The following is an 18281-nucleotide window of genomic DNA, read 5'->3' on the forward strand; positions in this document are numbered from 1 at the left end:
TTACAGCGGCTTGACCGAACTTTCCAACCCAAATGTCCGACTGCACATCACGTTTTAAAAAAAAAATGCTTTTTTTCTTCTGTGCATCAGATTATTTTCACTAAAATTTATTTACAAATGGGGCACAGTGATATAGATATAATCGTATAAAAATATTGAAAACATGCATGGCTTTGTTTTAGAGTAATTTTGCATTTTTGTCTGACTGCACGCCACACTTTTTTGAATTTGATTAAAAAATTAATTTTCTTAAAAATATTTTGAAATATTTTTCCAGGTACTGTATTAAAAATATGTTTTATTAATTTAGAAGGCAGTTAAAACAGTTTTGGAGAATTTAGAGAGCTTTTTGTTACTCCCAGAATTGATTGAATTGAAAATTTACGTCCAAGAATTTGTTCGATAAATCTTCTCTCTTTTAGTGCTTTTCAGCCTCTGGCAGTGACTGAATAGAGCAGTAATAAAAAAAAAATGTATGTATTATTGCTTAATAATCCCAGAAATTGGTATTTTGATTATTAGATTAATTGCCAGAATAAGTTACATACTATGACCTTCATTTATTTTGCAAAAAAAGAAAAATTAGGTAATTTCATTGAAAACTCACAAAACCATCAGAATAGGTACCCCTTCAAAGTATCATATTTCGATATATATATATATATATATATATATATATATATATATATATATATATATATATATATATATATATATATATATATATATATATTACACACAATTAAGCTATACGTTTTTTTTTGTTCTGAACTCAGTTAGACTTGCACTTTCAGGAAAATGTAGTGAGAAGGCAATGGAACAAACTTTATTTTTTGACATTTTTGAAACAGAGTGGTAACCACTTACATGCGCTTAGCCTGACTTGATATCAGCAGCAGGTGGATATAGGAGACCAGTCCTGAAATGATAAAAAACACGTGAAAGCCCGAATGTCGAAGCTGGTCACATTTTGTCACTCCCGAATAGAGGGACCGTGAATGTTGGGGTCGGATAGTATATTTATACTTCAATTTTAACAAAATAACTTCAAAGATCGTTGAAAAAATTCTGGAAGTTTAGCACTACTAAAGCAGTCTTGTACATCACTCTTATAACCACGCTATTTAACATATCCAAGTACTGCTAAAGTGGAGGTTCTTCGAAGTATTATGACTGGTGATTTGTACTCTACAGTGTTCAAGTATATAATTGACTTTGAATAAAATAAAGATTGTAAAAGTCGAATAAATATACAAATTTCATCATTGACTGCTGTTGACGCACTGTCTAATACCACCCTATCTGAAGTGTTATATTATTTATTTGTAACTGTTGTTTGTGTCCTTTATAACATCCTTAAAAACAGTGAGTTTTCTGTTTGGAATTATTTTCAATGTTGTTTAACTGCCACGCAGGCAGATAGGGTACAAAACATTACCTCACTCCTCGCTATGCATTTGCGATTGGGACTGAGGAGGACGGACAGATGGACATGAGCCAATTGCTTAACCCTGCTTTTTGCTATGCGCGTGCGTGGAAATAAACACCCATTTTAGGAGACCAAATTGACCCGTTTCCATCATTTGAAGGATAAATATCTAGTTGTGTGTTGTCCTAACCTCTTTACCTGGTTCATTGTCTCTGACACTGCCTCTTATTGTTGTCTCTCTTTAAAGATGGATTTGGTCCTGGAGTTAAATTCTGTCTGCTCTGTCACAAACTGCTTTCTGCATTCCTTTGTCTTCTTTTCACATCCTATAACTGGTATATTCCTCAAGTAAGACAACTTTATGGTCGTGGTATGTTTCTTGCCCTTACCTCTAAATGCAAAGTCCTCTTTAACAATCTCTATAATCACATGATCACTCTCAGATCTCCTTGTCACAAATGACGCATGCAAAGAAATACATCAGATAACACACGGACCTGACGAGACAAATCCCACCACTGTCTCTGGGGGGTGGTGGGATGATGAGTGACAAATCCCAGGGCACACTGGGTACCGACAAACCCATCTTCTGACCACTTTTCTCTTCACAGTCAGTGGGGTGATTAAAGATAAATCTCTTCCCACATTCACCGTGGGATGCAAGCCCAAAGTTTGATCCTCAAATTGTTGAATGTTGAGCAAGGAAGCAGCACGTACCATTTTTATCCCCCGCCGCGTGGCAGAAGGGGGATGTTGTTGTCACCCGGGTCGTCCGTCCGGCTGACTGGGCGTCAACATTTATAGCTGTGAGTGCGATGACTCATAAACTGTTCGCCATATCGATTTGAAATTTGGGTCACGCATCTACCACCTGAAAAGGAAAAACCCTATTGATTTTTGGCGTGGCCGGATCCAAGATGGCCGACTGGGGTGGCCATCTTGAAAAAAATGTTTTTTCACCATATCGATATGAAATTTGAGTCACACATGTACCACCTGAAAAGGAAGAACCCCATTGATTTTGGGCGTGGTCGGATCCAAGATGGCCGACTGGGGTGGCCATTTTGAAAAAAATGTTTTGTAATAAATGGAAAACCGCTTATCTGATTTCAATTATTTTTCAATGGCGGGGGTTTCCCTTTCTCTGATGGTACATTTAGTCTTTGGTGCGACTTGGTCAAGGGTCAGAATCAGACCACCGACCTACCAGACTCTTGAGCAACGATCTAACCACAATGCCACCATATCTCTTTCCTTCTCTCTGATGATTATGATGATGATAATTAATTGCTGCTTCACCCAATCTCTGGTATCTTTAAATGTCTCTCACTTTTTACAGTTTCCTCTCCTGACACTGGTTTACGATCACTGTTGATTTTGCTGTCGGTTCTATTCTCCATTCAGTCTGCTGTTATTAATCTGTTATTGTTGATGTGCAAGAGGGACGTGCTGTTGTATCTTTGGCATTTGCCTTGATATTGACCTCGAATCTTGTATTTGATATCGAAAAACCATTGTCAAAACCTATTGTAAGGATGTGTGATGGCGAAAGTTATTGGACTTCTTCAGATGTTCCACTAACTACCCTCAGAATTTGTGTTGTAGGGAACTGGGTTTACTTGATTGAATGTCCTCGTATGTTGTAATTTGTTTTTGAGCTGTCATTAAGTATTCAGTTCCACCTTGTCATTTACATATCATATGAGTCTCAACTTGCATGATGAGGTTGACAATTGCACCCGTGGCTATTTTTGTCAGATTCGCACCCGTATTGAATTTGAGAACAACAAATATAATGGCTCTTGAATTTCTGAAATCGTGAGAAAATGTGTTTGTACACCGTGTTTAACTGAACCCAAAGTGATACTTTTTAAAAAAACTGATAATTATCAGATTTGATGATCATGATGTATTCAACTGCTTATTGATGTAATCGAAACTGATTTTATCATCCACCAAAGGCAATAATATAAATCCAGGTATAATTTGCAAGCAACTGTCATTGCTTCCTCGTTGTTACACCTTGAGTTTAAAGAAGGAACCATGAGACACCTTAAAATTTCATATGCTTGAGACCAGAAAAACTACAAACCCATGATGAGCTGTTTTTCCTTTGGAGTCGATATTTCTCTCAAGTGGTTGCTCAGGAAGGATTCACATGATATGATTGATTGATATGTAATTATTATATGATTGGTGTGAGCACCAGAATTGTGTACCATACAACGCTTACTGCATGCCCTGGGAGTGATAAGTCCCACATGCCACACAGGAACATTATCTCTCCCTTCGCCACATAGTTGCAATATAACCATATAATAAGGTTTCAGTCACAAGTGGATGGAAACTTGCTATGTTGCGCTTTTGATGCCCTAATAAGGGTGAAACCAGTCGGTAACTGCATTTTCTTCACTCCCCCTTTTATAAGCCCCGGGCGAAGGGTGGGGTGATGACCCAAAGTGACGCGCTGTGACTCAAATCCTGCTTCTCTATTGGGCCGGAGCGGCCCTAGCCATGCCCTGCCAGGCTCCAGGACCGGAAACTGTCAGTTGCTCATCTGTTTTGGCATGGGTCGGAGCTCCTGACTCAACATAGGGCATGTTCCCTGAGTCGCACTCTGGCCCTGAACCTTCTCCGAGTGCAGTCTGAATGTCAAATAGCAATGTGCTTTCCCTGCCACCCACGCCCCCCTCTCCCCCCATGAGCCAAAATGCACACCCGGGCCCCGTACCAAATGCCCGGATCGCTCTTCTTGCGACCCCTCTTTGCCCCTGTCTTGCCGTAGTCTAGCGACTGGATGAGGGTTGTATCATTTCCGCGTGCTCACCGAGAACGTCCCCGGCGAGATGTGGTCGAGCTATAAACGTCTGTTGCTTGGCCAAGCATCGCGTGGTGCCAAGGACAACCCCAGTCATGCAGTACTCTTCTCTATCGAGTGGCGGAATATAGCGATGCAGTGGTACGAGGGGGTGTGGGAATATTTTTCCCTTGTGCGGGAGGCGTTTGTGGTCGAAGTGGTAAGGTTTGGTGAGCGAGGTGCGAACTCACGGAATGTAATGAAGAGGCCATTGTTTGGGTGGGTGTAGTGTAATGTGCTGTAAGAATATGCACAGTGCCGATAGAAAGTCTACACCCCGCTTTTCAAAATGTTCACCTTTTGTTGCCTTTTAACCTGGAATTAAATTTCGTCAAATCAGACTTTTCCCTCTTTTATTTACACATCGTAACTCACAACTTCCAAGTGAAAAGCAAATTCTACAAATTTCGGAAAATTAATTAAAAATACAAAACTGGAATATCTTGGTTGGAAAAGTGTTCACCCCTGTGAGTTGATATTTGGTGGAAGCATCGTTAACAGCAATTCCAGCTGAGAGTCTGTTGGGATAGATCTCTACCAACCTTGCACACCTTGATTGGGCAATATTTTCCCATTCTTCTGCACAAAACTGTTCAAGCTCAGTCAAGTTTCCTCCCACTAACTTTCAAAGCTTGTGTGCTTCGGCTCGTTGTCATGCTGAAAGGTGAGCTTCCGTCCCAATTTCAGCTTTCTTGCAGAGTGCAGCAGGTTTTCCTCTCGGATTTTTCTGTATTTTGCTCCATCTATTTTCCCTTCTGTCCTGACAAGTGTCCAGTCCCTGCTGATGAGAAACATCCCCATAACATGATGCTGCCACCACCATGCTTCACAGGTGGGATGGTGTTGTTTGGGTGATGTGATGTGTTGGGTTTGCGCCAAACATAATGTTTTGCATTTAGGACAAAAAGTTCCATCTTGGTTTCATCAGACCACAAAACTTTTTGGCTTCAGAAATCACATGGCTTCCGAATCTCCGGAGTGGTTTTTTGCATACCTCAAATGGGACTCAAGGTGGGCTTTTTTTAGTGGTGTCTTCCTTATTTCCAACCTACCGTACAGGCCAGACTTGTTGAGTACTTGGGATATTGTTGCCACGTGCACACAGTGACCCATCTTTGCCATAAAGGCCTGTAGCTCTTTCAAAGTTGCCATTAGCCTCTTGGTGGCCTCTCTGATCAGTCTCCTCCTTGCTTCGTCATCCAGTTTGGAGGGACGGCCTGATCTAGACAGGGTCTTGTTGGTACCATATGCTTTCCACTTCTTGATTGTCTTAACTGTACTCCAAGGGATATTCAAGGCCTTTGACATATTTTTATGCCCATCCCCTGATCTGTGCCTTTCCACAACTTTATTCCAGAGGTCGTTTGAAAGGTCCTTGGTGCTTATGGTTTATAGCCTTTGCTGTAAAATGTGCTTCCCAGCAGAGGAAACCTCCAGGAAGAGCTGATTTTATTCTGAAATAATCAGAATCGCCACAATTTAACACCGGAAGAGGGCAACTAACTTGGTGTGATTTTTAAGATGATTGGTTACACCTGAGCTCATTTACAATTGCTGTTATAAATAGAGTGGACACTTATCCAACCAAGATAAATTCTAGTTATTGTATTTTGAATTGATTTTCTGAAATTTGTTGAATTTGTTTTTCACTTGGAAGTTGTGGATTATGATATGTAAATAAAGGTGGGAAAAGTCTGATTTAATGAAATTTAATTCCAGGCTACAAGTCGATAAAAGGTGAAAATTTTGAAAGTTGGTGTCGACTTCCTATAGGCACTATGTTTTTGTGTATGTGTATGTCTATGTCGTGTTGCTTTCCGAATATTCTTTGATGTTGCTATGGCAGAGATGGACAAGTTTATTTTCTCATAACTTGTTGTACATTTAAAAACTAGAACGGTAATCGAGAGAGCGCATACCTCCACCAGGCTGAACAGTTCACGTTTTGTATCCCACTGGTAGGTTGGATATGCATCCAGACCTTAACCAAAGTCTAATCAGCTTGTTCTTGTCACCTACCTTACTCAACCACAAAGTTTTGTCATAATCCATCCGCAACTGTTTGAGATATCGTGCTATATATTATTTTGGCCCGATCTCTCAATGGTGAAGAATCACTTTAAAATAAATAAATCGAACATCCGGACCTTCACCAAAATCTAATCAATTTCTCCTTGTCAAACACTCAACCTATCCACCAAGTTTCATCTGAATACGCCCATCACGTTTAAAGTTATTCTGCTCACACACAGCCAGACATGGGTGGAAAACATATCCTACGTCCACCTTCAGTTGCAGAGGTAAAAATCTATTTGACTCGCATCAAATCGGAAAAAAAAAAACATTTGGCAAGACAGATTGTTTGTCCGATTGGACCCCAGCTCGGTTTTGTTTTGCAGCGCTCAAAGTAAGGAAGCATGTCTTGTGTTGCAAAAGCTCCGTTGTCATTAAAGTTTGACGAAAGCAAAGATTAATAGTTGAAATGTTCAAAAAATAAATTCTAACGCTTTTGCAACAAGATTGTTCAAAACCAAAGCAGTTGTTGCTTTAAAGTTTAACCAAACAAGCAAGCAAACAAGAATTCTCACTGTTTGACCTTTTGGTATTTACAGTTTTTCTTTCATTTTCTTTTCATTGTTCAACACCACTGAATGTACATGTTGAGGACTGATAAAATTACGTTGCACAAAAAAAAAAAAAAAAATCCCCAAAAGCTCGGTAGTTTGATTGAGTTTGGCAGGAAGCAGTGTTATATAAAAGGCAGGTGTGGTTTGATGATATTGGACGTGCAGGAAATTGAATGTGATTTGTAATCTCAACTTTTGACAATGCGAGAATGTTACTGTGTTCAAAAATATGAATAGAATTGTGGAAAAGTAGGATTTGAGGAATTTGAGTTTTATCGTTTGCCTCACGGTGTCACGTTATGGAATTAAATATGCAGTTTGTTCAGTCAATGTATATAATTGTAATACATTCCGTATGTATAACGAGAGCACATTGTCTCGCCTCACCCATTCATTCTGAACAGAAATTCCATGAACTGAACATGCTACTATTATAGCCAACTGCTATTCTGTGACGTATACCCATATCATCCATGTACCGCATTATGTCACAGTTTCTTGGCATGGGTTATGAACGTCATAAATTTAATTCTTCACTCACATCAGGTGATAGATCAGATATAAGAAGTTTCGGGTAAAGATTTAAATTCGTTCAAGTAGAGCTACAATACCACTTAACCGATGACATCATCATCATCATCTAATCACCCTATATATCCCATGAGGAGTTGTGTGCCAAGTTTCAATTTTTTTGATGAGTGGTTTTGGAGAAAATTATGCCCAATTTTTTTTCCCCTTTAATCAAATATGGCTGCCATACCATATGACCTTTGACATCAGAGTTAGCAATAAAATATTCTCCATGGGGAATCCCTCTGACGCTTGAAGTTTCTCATCAATCGGGCAAGCCGTTGCAGAGAACCATTTTAAAAGCGAAAACATATTGGAGACAGACACAGACATTGCAATGGTCTCTTATCCCTCTCCCTTTCGGGGTGCGATTAATTGAAGCGAGTTTGCATTTTCCCGCATGAGAGTGCACCCCTGTATGCTGAGCCCTTTGTCGGCTAGCGTGATGTTACAGGCATGATGTGGGAATGGTTGGAAGGGAAGGCCCCTGGTGGTGTGCAGGTGTAATGGAAATCTTAACTGTTTGTATTTGTGCTGTCGGCTCTACGTTTGTGGGGTCGGGCTTTATAGTCATGAGTATGAGGCCATGTGTCAGTGATTTCATAGTTGCACATTGTTCCCGCAAGCCTGCGTTAATCTGGCTTCCCCGCTTTCTTTTTGTGATTACAATCTTCCCTCACCTCCCCTTCCCATTCAAACCCTGCTCTGTGTCCTCATAAAGTTGGTTAGGCCTGGTTCACCCAGTGTGGGCGTTGGTGCTATTGGTCAGAGAGGAAGTGAAGCGAGAACAGGATGTTGAGAGTAAAGATGAGTGTGCCTCGGGAGGGAGTCTTAGAGAGTAAAGACGAGCCCCTTGGTGTGGCACTGCTTGTTGGAATGTGAACTGATGGCATCGGGAGAATGGCAAATTGCTGCTCGGGTTTCTGGAGCAATGAGCCACCCAGCACGATTCTGCACCAACTGGCCCACACCCATGGTGGAAGTGCTGCCATTCCCTCAATCAATTCCATGTTTGAATTAAAAAAAACAAAGAACATTTTAGGTTAAGGTTTATTTATTCATTTGCAAATCCCACCGTCCCCACCCCGGGTTCATGTGTTATCGAACGTTGATGCAGCTAGAATCTCGTGCTTGAAGTTGCTTTGATTTGCGGTTCAGATTGTTTACATCAAGTCGAAGCTGCTGCAGATAACAAACATTGCTGTGAATAGAGGAGCTGGTATGTGCTGAGGCATTTCATTTTGGGCACACCCCATCGTGGGCATGTTGGTTGACTCAGCATTGAATGTGCCAATTTTCAATGCTATGCAGTTAGCTACCCACTTGGCAGCTTTTATTTGAACTTTGCAAGCATGATTTGGTTATTTCCACCAGTTGGCAGTACATGAAGAAATGCGAATTGTTAGTTTGTTTGGAGGTTGGTGAGGGGAGACCAAAATTGAGACTCGAGTTATGCACTTTAAAGATACCAGATAAAAATGGCTTTCTCAAAACACTGCCTTTGCGTGTTACGAATATTTGAAGTTCACGAGAGTTTTCGCAAAGGAAACGGCTGCCTTCCCTCTCCAAAGAAGGGCCTGCACTCCAATTGAGCTTTTGGAACAGTATGACGAGTAGGTTTTTTAAAAATTCATTTATTTTTCTTCTTGTGAACATTTGTGTCGTTTTCATCAATCGCCTAATTATCTCTGCCACCGATGGTGGATGGAGGTTATGTTTTCACCCCAGTTTGTCTGTGTTTGCGAGCAGGACATCTCAAAAAGTTATGGAGGGATTCAGACAACTTGGTGGACAGGTTGGGTGTGTGACGAGGTCTAATTGATTCGATTTTGGTTTGGATCTGGACACTAATTTGTTTTTAATTCAAAGTAATTCTTCACCATGGAGAGATTAGTGGCAAAAACGATATATAGCATGATATTTCAAAAAGGTATGGATGGGTCATGACAAAAAGTGTCAATGCGTTGGTTCGGTGATGAGAACAAGCTGATTAGATTTTGATTCAGGTCCGAATCCAGATAGGGCCTATCGGTAGGATACAAAATGTAAACTGTTGAGCCTGGCTGAGGTATGTGCTCCACCAAGTGCTATTCCAGTTGTGAAAATGTCTCTTTAATTTGCTTTTTCTGCTAACCCTGCATTATTGGCTGCTCTTAGAGCGCCCTTATTCTGGACATTTCCATCTGTCTGTCTGTTCGTGAAACTTTGGTCAAGCCTAGTGGCTAAACCACTCAACCGATTCCAATGAAATTTGGTAGGAAGGACCAATATTTCTGGGAATCGTGTGCTTTCGAATATGGGACCCCGGGCCCTAGCAACGGCATAGCAACGGCCCTGTAAAGTGGTCAAAAAATCAAAAAAAAAATCCAAAAATTGAAGCTTAGAGGTCTGTGCACAATATATCTCACTCCCTTCATGCCAATTTGCAGCCCTAACAAAAAATATTTGTAGGAGGAGATAGATTTTGGGCGAGTCCATGTCGAACATTTCAGAAACGGTTAATTGCGAATATCTCTAAGAGAAAGAGTCTGATTTTGATGAGACTTGGGTGAAATGTGTACAATGTGGCTTGCATGTACACAAAAATGAATGGTTGCTATGCACACCTCCGTTGCTTAGCAACAGCTAAAATACTTTATCGTACATCGTACACTTATTGTGGACTGTACAAAAAAATCAATACCTCCGAAACTGGACCTCCGAGGGACCTGTTTTTTTTGTGCCCAAGAAGAATGAATGTCATGCAGCATCATATAAAAAAAGAATAAAATCTTTAGCGAATCGATAAATGGAATTACCAGGGCTGCCATTTGTTAGAGTCTCTTTGGAAACATGCCTGAAATTTCACAAGGCTGGTTTCTGGGCGCAAACTAAGAGGGCTGTGATAATCATATTTATTGTGCTAAATTGATTGATAGCATGTACATGAATATCGGCGAGTCGCGTCAGCCAGCTTTCCATCGAGAGCGAGCAGCCATGTCGCCTACCGGCTTGTTAATATAATAATGCCTTTGTCATGCTGTGCATTTCGAGTGAAACGGTTTTTTTCACAAATGGCAGTTTTTTTCTCCCATTTGGAGTGCAAGAAACTTTTGAGCAAAATTTTGACTTTTTTGTCTTTTAAGAACATGTATTAATGCTATTGTTACAAGTTGGGGGATCGCTTGGTCGCAAGTGCAGTTCAGAGACCGACTTCCCAGTTGGTGACCCTGAAGCCAACAAGCCGCAGCCAACTATGTGACACGATGGGTTGCTCGGCAACCTTGGCCAACATCTGGAATGCTTCATTTAGGCAGGGTCCAGCATCTGTCTTACTCTGCTATATCTTTCTGGCAAATTGGGGGCACAACTACCTGTCTCTAGAACGCACGAAAGTCTAACCAATGGAGAAAACATGATCGGGCAGTTTGAAAAGTTTATAACAATCAAAAGGATACGTATTTACAAGCAGAACACTTTACAAGAGAAAGACCTTACCACTTGAGCACATCAGACCACTTTGCCAGTCATCTTAGCATGTTTAACTACACATATAGGTGCCTCATCCACTTTGGGAAACGAGACGAGGAAGGGTGATTGAGAATATTGTTGGCAACTCTGGGGTCATCAAAAACCGCAACACTACCCCCTCCTCTAATAGACTCGTCCACAGTCTGCTGGCTCCAGTGCATGTCGGATTTAGACCCTTTAATATGATTACCTGACCTATCGGATCCCTGAGTGTGACATTTGTTTGCATCGGAAAAGTTTTCATACATGCCTTCCATGAAGAAAAATTATGAAAATGAATAAATTGTGTAACCACTCCTACACATTTATTCTGGGCACGTAACTTGTACTCCATATTAAATTCCTTATCGAAACACATATGAATAGGTGCGTTCAAACGATATACAATCCACGCTGGTCTTCAGAATGTCCTTCACAAGTGTTCGACATCAGGTCAGCGTGGCCACAATTTGCCAATGGTCCACATATATGATGAGCCACATGCAGGGTCGTCCCATCAAGAATGAGCTTCGTGAGTAGTCCTGGGGGTTTGGGGGGGAGGAGGGGTATAACAAGGGAGTCGGGCAAGGCACATCAAGACATGGCAAAGCAAACACAGGAAAATGGAAAGGCACACCGGACCGGCAGGTGTTGCTGGCCGGCCTCTCTATGGTGTACGCATTGCTGTCATTGGGGGCAGGAACGGTGGAGGCAGCAGATGAGGTGGAGAGTTTTGGCCCTAACCTATCTGCCCAATAATCCCTCTACACTAGCCCTACCCCCTTTAATCCCTTTCAACTATCTCTAACCTGGCTCCTGACCCTCTAAAGTTTAGAGGGTTTAGTCCCCTGCTTTCTAATCTGTCCCTCCCGGGCACACGCATCTCTTGAACTATCCTATCTCACGGGAGGAAAATCAAAACACTGAAAACATTGTGAGGTGGTGTAGCACCACAAGGCTTGCCGGCGGACTAGCCTGATTGGGTGAGGGGGGGGGTGTGCTTGCCCCATCACTACAAATTTGAGGCACATTGGGTCCATGCAAAAAATCGATTACACTGATCTTTTATTCCAGTGGCCGCAGACATGCAAAAATGGTCCCAAGAGGAGGGGGGGGGGCATCCATACTTTCTCTTCATGTCATAAACCTCATTTCTCCTTTTATCATTACCCCCCACCTACAGTGGTTCTGTGCAACCAATGCACCTGTCGTCCTGTGTATTGGCACTTCTTCATGTTTGGGCCTAGCCCTCAATTTTTCCATCTGTGCTATCGCACAATATTGTGGCTCGTTGGTGTGGCTCCATCTGCAGGTCTGTCCACCTGTTTTCTCGAACATGGCACTCCCGGGCCGCTGAGGCCGCCACCGAGCTAACCTGCTCTATTCTGAATTATGGGGAGAGCCCTTCCACTTGCTCTGGCACTTTTTCTCTCCAGCACTTGGCGCTCTGCGTCCTCTACTTGGATACCCAGGCCCTGACCGCCGCATGGCATACCCTGTGCACCGTGTGTCACACCATGCTTCCCGGTGATGGCCCACCTCCTGCATGCCTGGCTGTCTGGTGCACACACTCCCCAGGTCCCTCGTGGACCCGTATCAGCAGTCGATGGTGCCCCCGTTCATCTGCCCGTTTGGCGCAGGGGCACTGCAGGAATTTGCCTCAAATCCCACTTCCTTTTCTCCAAGGCTCTTTGGGAATTTGTTTCGCATCCCAATTTTCCTTACTACTCCCTCGCTCTCGATAGATCTTACCGGAACGATAAAATGCGCCCAAACAGGAGTGTTATTTTTAACCACCGGATTGTATATAAAACCTGATGGGAGCATTTGATATCCCCGCTACCTCACGATGCAAAGGCCCACCCACTTGCACGCATGCTCTCACATGCAGCGACATCTGCTACCCACCGGTTGGCTCACCCCGGACTGGAACCTGCAACACCATGGGGAAGCCGTGTCAATTTTATTTATATCCAGTCGGTCTCTAACACCTCCCCATACGCGTTCCTTCAATATCTTCATGGCCCATACTAACAGCGCCCACGTGCACCTGCGCTATCCTCCGTTTTGTGTGATTATTTTGTTACTAACCTAACTTATGAACTGCTGAAGAGATTTTTACTCAACTTTGTGCTAAAATTAATTTTTATGCAGATATGAACTGATTATATTTTGGGGTCAAAGGTCATGCGGAGTCATTTTGTTTTCGTTTTGTCCATCTGTCTGTGCATCTGTGCGTTATGATTTTGTTCCTGCGATAACTTGAGAAATGCTGAAGGGAATTAATTTTTTTATACCAAACTTGATGCAAAGTTGTGCAGTACTGAATTGTACTATGATGCAAAACTGAACTGCTTAGATTTTGGGGTCAAAGGTCATGCGATTTATTTGAAAGCGGAATACTTTTGTTTCCGCGATAACTTGTGAACTGCTAAAGGGATTTTCACCAAACTTGTTACCAAGGTGTATGATGATGCAAAGATGAACTCAGAAGATTTTGTGGTGAAAGGCTATGTGATGCTTAGCTGGAAGTAGCAGATTTTCGTTTCCATGTTGACTTGTGAACCACTGAAGGGAAATATATATATATATATATATATATATATATATATATATATATATATATATATATATATATATATATATATATATATATATATATATATATATATATATATATATATATATATATATATATATATATATATATGTGTGTGTGTTGTGAATTCACGATCGCGTGTAACCAATAGCGGCCGCTTCGCCCACCGAACATGCAATTCAGTCGTGACCCTCTCGGAACAACGCCTGCAGCGAGTCACGGGTGGGGGTTTAACCTCACCACAACTAAGTCCGCATTCTACCCATGCGAAATAGGGTCCGATCGCCGAATGGTCGATTTACCGAAGTACCCGCGCGGATAGCGTACCGAGGAGTTGTACCACGCCACAGGTCGACTCCGGACACCAACTGCTTAAGCGGCTCGTTCCGTGCTACAGGGATAACCGAGCGGAGTTATCGTCGACCTTGACGGTTCAGATTATTTACCGGGCGTTTTCAACCCACTACCAATCCCTTACGTGATGCAAGATGGAGATTCAATAAAAGGAAAAGTCGAAGCAAAACGGGGAACAATCAGACAAGCACATTTATTCACGGAAGCACAGAAGGCACGTATATTACAGTAAAACAAAGGAACAAAAGCAATACACGTATACGTTTTTGCAAAGAAAAACACAAGCAAAGAACCAACGCAGATCTACAACCGAATTAGGCAATTCACACGGCAACACATAAAACTGTTCTACTTCTCAAGACTGGTGCCACCCACAGACATTTACACAAAACCCCAAAAGAAAAGGAAGTCGCGACTTCCCTGAGCGCGTAGTCCAGCCCTTGGCGACCGCAACTCTGAGTCCTTCCGGCGTGGTCCACTGGGCTCTTGCCTCGCGCCTGCACGTGTCGTCCGCCCGACAGCTCGGACGGGGTTCCGGCGGAATGGGCCGGGTTTTCACCGTTATCTCGGTGCAGACGGGGGGGGGGAATGGCAGGCACTCTGTCCCACTAGCGGGGTCTCGGGACTGCACCGGCTCCGATCGACCCTCCGACCAGGAACGATCACCAGGGACCAGGTTCGACGACCAGTGGCAATTCGCCGACCTGCGCCAATTCGACGACCTTCACCCGACCACGACCAGATCCGAACGAACGAACGAACGAACAGAACCTTAACCTTAACCTCTTCCTTCAAACGAACCATAAGCAGGGACTCTCCAACAACTCTCGACAATTCTCATTCAGGGACAAGGCACCAGCGACTCTCCACAACTCTCGACAACTCTCATTCAGGGACAAGGGAACAGCGACTCTCCAACAACTCTTGACAATTCTCCTTCAGGGACAAGGGACCAGTGACTCTCCAACAACTCTCGACAATTCTCCTTCAGGGACAAGGGACCAGGGACTCTCTACGCCCACCCTTTTGTAGGGTCGGGCTCCGACCCACGCCCCACCCTGTTCTTGGCTCCTCCTTCCTTCGAGACGCTTCCAGAAAATGCCTCGAAGGGGGGCGTTACTCTCCCCCGGCCGCTTCACACCGCGCATCCGCCAATCGGGAGAGGACACGCCACCCCCTCCCCCTTTCTCACCAAGTGCGGGGGAAAATGGCAGGAAAACCCCACAGGCGTTGTTGGTTTTCTTCTCCACGCGCCGTACGACGAGGGAAGGAAGTATCGGGCGGGAGATATTTGCGCGGGCGTTTTGGCCGGGAAATCTTGGCGGGAGATATTTAAGCGGGAGTTTTGGGCGGGAGATGCCCCTTCGCACCCTTGTTGCTGCTACCACTCCGCTCCTTTCATCCGTCCCGCGGAGATCGTGACCGCACGGTGCTCGTTGAATGGCGAGTGGCGAAGATGGTGGTAGCGTAGTTGTGGAAGGTGGCGTCGTGGTGTGAATGGCGTGATTGTTGGCGTCGTGTAGTGAATGGCGTGATCGTTGAGATGTTGGTTGTGGCGATGTTCGTCGTTGTTCTTGCACCAAAATAACGACAGCAAAAGAAAAACGACTCTCTCAAACGTTCGCAGCCCGAATGGATCACATATATTCCCTCTATACAACGGGTTTGGGCAAACTGCACATGGACTTAGCGATATATCTCACCTGAGGCCCTTTATGGTGTATTGCGAATTTCCACAGCCGCAACAATATATATGTGTATTTTCAGATACATACACATATATAATTTTAACCACACTTGACATAACTGCGGACTGTAATATACGAAGATGAACTGATTACATTTTGGGGTCAAAAGGGCAAAGGCCTTACGAACCACGTCAGAGATTTCAACCGTACTTGACAAAAGTACGGACTGCAATACAAAGATGAACTAGCATGGTTTTTGATCGAACAGTTTGAAAGTTGAAGGTCGTGCGCCCCTTAAATCATTTTGCAGAACTCGAGTTCGAAGCATCTGATGTTGTCTCTCGTCTACTTATTTGTCTCTCGTCTACTCTCTCTCAAGGGACCTTTAATATTTCATGTGACCTTTAATTGAGATCAAACTTCATCGAGGGTTGATGTCTCACGTGGGCAGAGGCATGTGCATTGATGCATTTGCGTCAAATTCGACTTTCTTGTTGCAACTCATTTTCTATGTGACATTGTTCTATTTTTACTATTCATTTTACATTCCTGAACTGTTTAGAATAAAGCATGACAGACAAAAGGAAGGACAGATGCTGTTACCATAATAAATCTTCAGGTCCACCAGTCAAAATGTCACCAAATTTGGGTTACAACATTACACCAGGGCTCAGATAATCTACAGGTACAGTGGTCCTATTTTTTGAATTTTATTTTATTTACATGACCCCAATAAAATGACAGAGCATGGACAAACAATGCTGGGAAATGAATGGCAAACTAACTAGTGTAACCCTTGCCAAGAAACTTCTTCAGCAGCAACAGCGCTCTGAAAAGAGTATTGTGACTGACGTCGCCTCCGGATAACTCCAAGAGGACGGTGCATCTTAAAGGACCACCATCGTCAGTCACCCCAGAACTTTTCGTGGGATCCCATGTCCAATGTTGCCATCCAAAGATGGCCGAAAACAAGCGGCGAGTACCATGCCGGCAATCATGCAACCAATCTTAATTAGTTGGCTGAGCAAGATACGTAATCGCTTCTTGCGCTTACTTAGCCCGATTTAAACCTGGTCAAACAACTACAGCTGCCTTGTGCCGCCATCAGAACAGACATAACTAGATGGGCACTTGATGGAGCACATACCTCCGCCACGCATTGCCTGATTCTCGAGGACATATCTGGCGCAATACATTTTTGAAATACCATGCCACGTATCGTTTTTGGCCCGATCTGTCAATGGTGAAGAATCACTTTGTAAATTGAATAACTCTCGTATTCGGATCCAGATCTTCACCAAAATTGAATCAATTCTTCCTTGTCACACACCCAACCTGTCCACCAAATTTCGTCTGAATCCGTCCACATTTATGAGATATCCTGCACAAAAACCACAAACAAGCACAGACGGATGAAAACAACTTCCTTCCACCTTTGGTGGCGGAAGGAACAAGTCAAGACACGAGCTCGATTCAAGCACGTATTTACAAAGCAGGTAATTCTCCAGGCATATATGTACAAAAGTGGAGATTACAATTATTCACAACAGGGATGCAATTCAATCCCACTTATCCCCTCATCAACATTCATACCTTCAGAACCCTATCAGTCACTTCGCAGCTTTGCAATGACCTGGCGTCACATGTATCCATGGGAAAGAGCAAGATAGGTGTGAGGGAAAGAAGAAGATGGGGTCATGTATCGTGCTCCTTCACACCTTGCGCTGGCCCTGTTTTGCTTGCGCTGCCCAATGGTTCTGGCCAATGGTCTGACATCCAGACCTCTCACGACTCGCTCTATGTTGCTAACGCGCTGCTTTCTCCGTGCGCTCCACAATGGACCATTGGTGGCATGAACTTGATGTACGGTTTTGGTGGGAAAACATTGGATGTATGAGGCAAAGTGGGTTGGTGATGTAATCAGGCACCACAGTGACATGAGCATGGCTCAATGCAAAGGTGATAAAGGATGGGAGGTGTTGGATGTGTGAAAGGGATAATGGTGCGAAAAAAGAGGAAAGGTGATTGAAAGAATGAAAGATGGCAAAGGAAAAGAACGACAAAGAAGGAAATGTGAATAGAATGGCAGAGAGGAAACCGGATGGATGAGAGTATGCGCTGTGTGAGCCTGAGATGAGAAGCTCGAAGCTGGCTCGAAAAAGAAGCCCGTCTGTCTTGAAGACTGTGTGTCTTTGCCTCGTATGGGGATTCTCCCTCCTCCTGCTAGTGTCCCCACCCCCTCTGTCCGTAGGAGGAGTTGCGGTTCCTGAAATATCCTCCCCTTGTACCTGATGGGTGTGTTGTTATTCGGACCTCCAGTGGAATCTGGTAATTGGCTGTCAGGCTTTTGGCGTGCTTTCTCTTGGTTATGATGGATCAAGCAATTTGGTACGGGAGGTTCTCACCAAACCAGTCGAAGGTGGTTTCAGATAATGCTTGCAAAGAGGGTTGGAAATGGCAGGCTGAGGGTCAGCACTGAATTTTAGCGGAGTGAGTGTTTGCGTTGCGCAATGCAGGAAATGGATGTGAGAAAGCATGTAGAACGAGAGCGAGGGTTGCTTTGCAATACATGTCCCGTACTGATGTGATATTTTCTAAGTCCAAAAAGGGCAGAACTGAAAAATTGACGAAATGCCTTGAAGCTCGAAGTTGTTCTGTAACTTACCAT

The 18281-nt window shown here is 43.4% G+C and overlaps 1 protein-coding gene across 3 annotated transcripts in view; it reads left to right on the plus strand.

The window, feature by feature from the left end:
• LOC147035343 (cytohesin-2-like) overlaps positions 1 to 18281 on the plus strand; it is a 135674-nt gene that overhangs the window by 15276 nt on the left and 102117 nt on the right. The gene's annotated exons all lie outside the window — the stretch shown is intronic.

This window comes from Eptatretus burgeri, chromosome 1, assembly GCF_056783735.1.
Source record: "Eptatretus burgeri isolate ZD-2024b chromosome 1, Ebu_testis_v1, whole genome shotgun sequence".
NCBI lineage: Eukaryota > Metazoa > Chordata > Myxini > Myxiniformes > Myxinidae > Eptatretus > Eptatretus burgeri.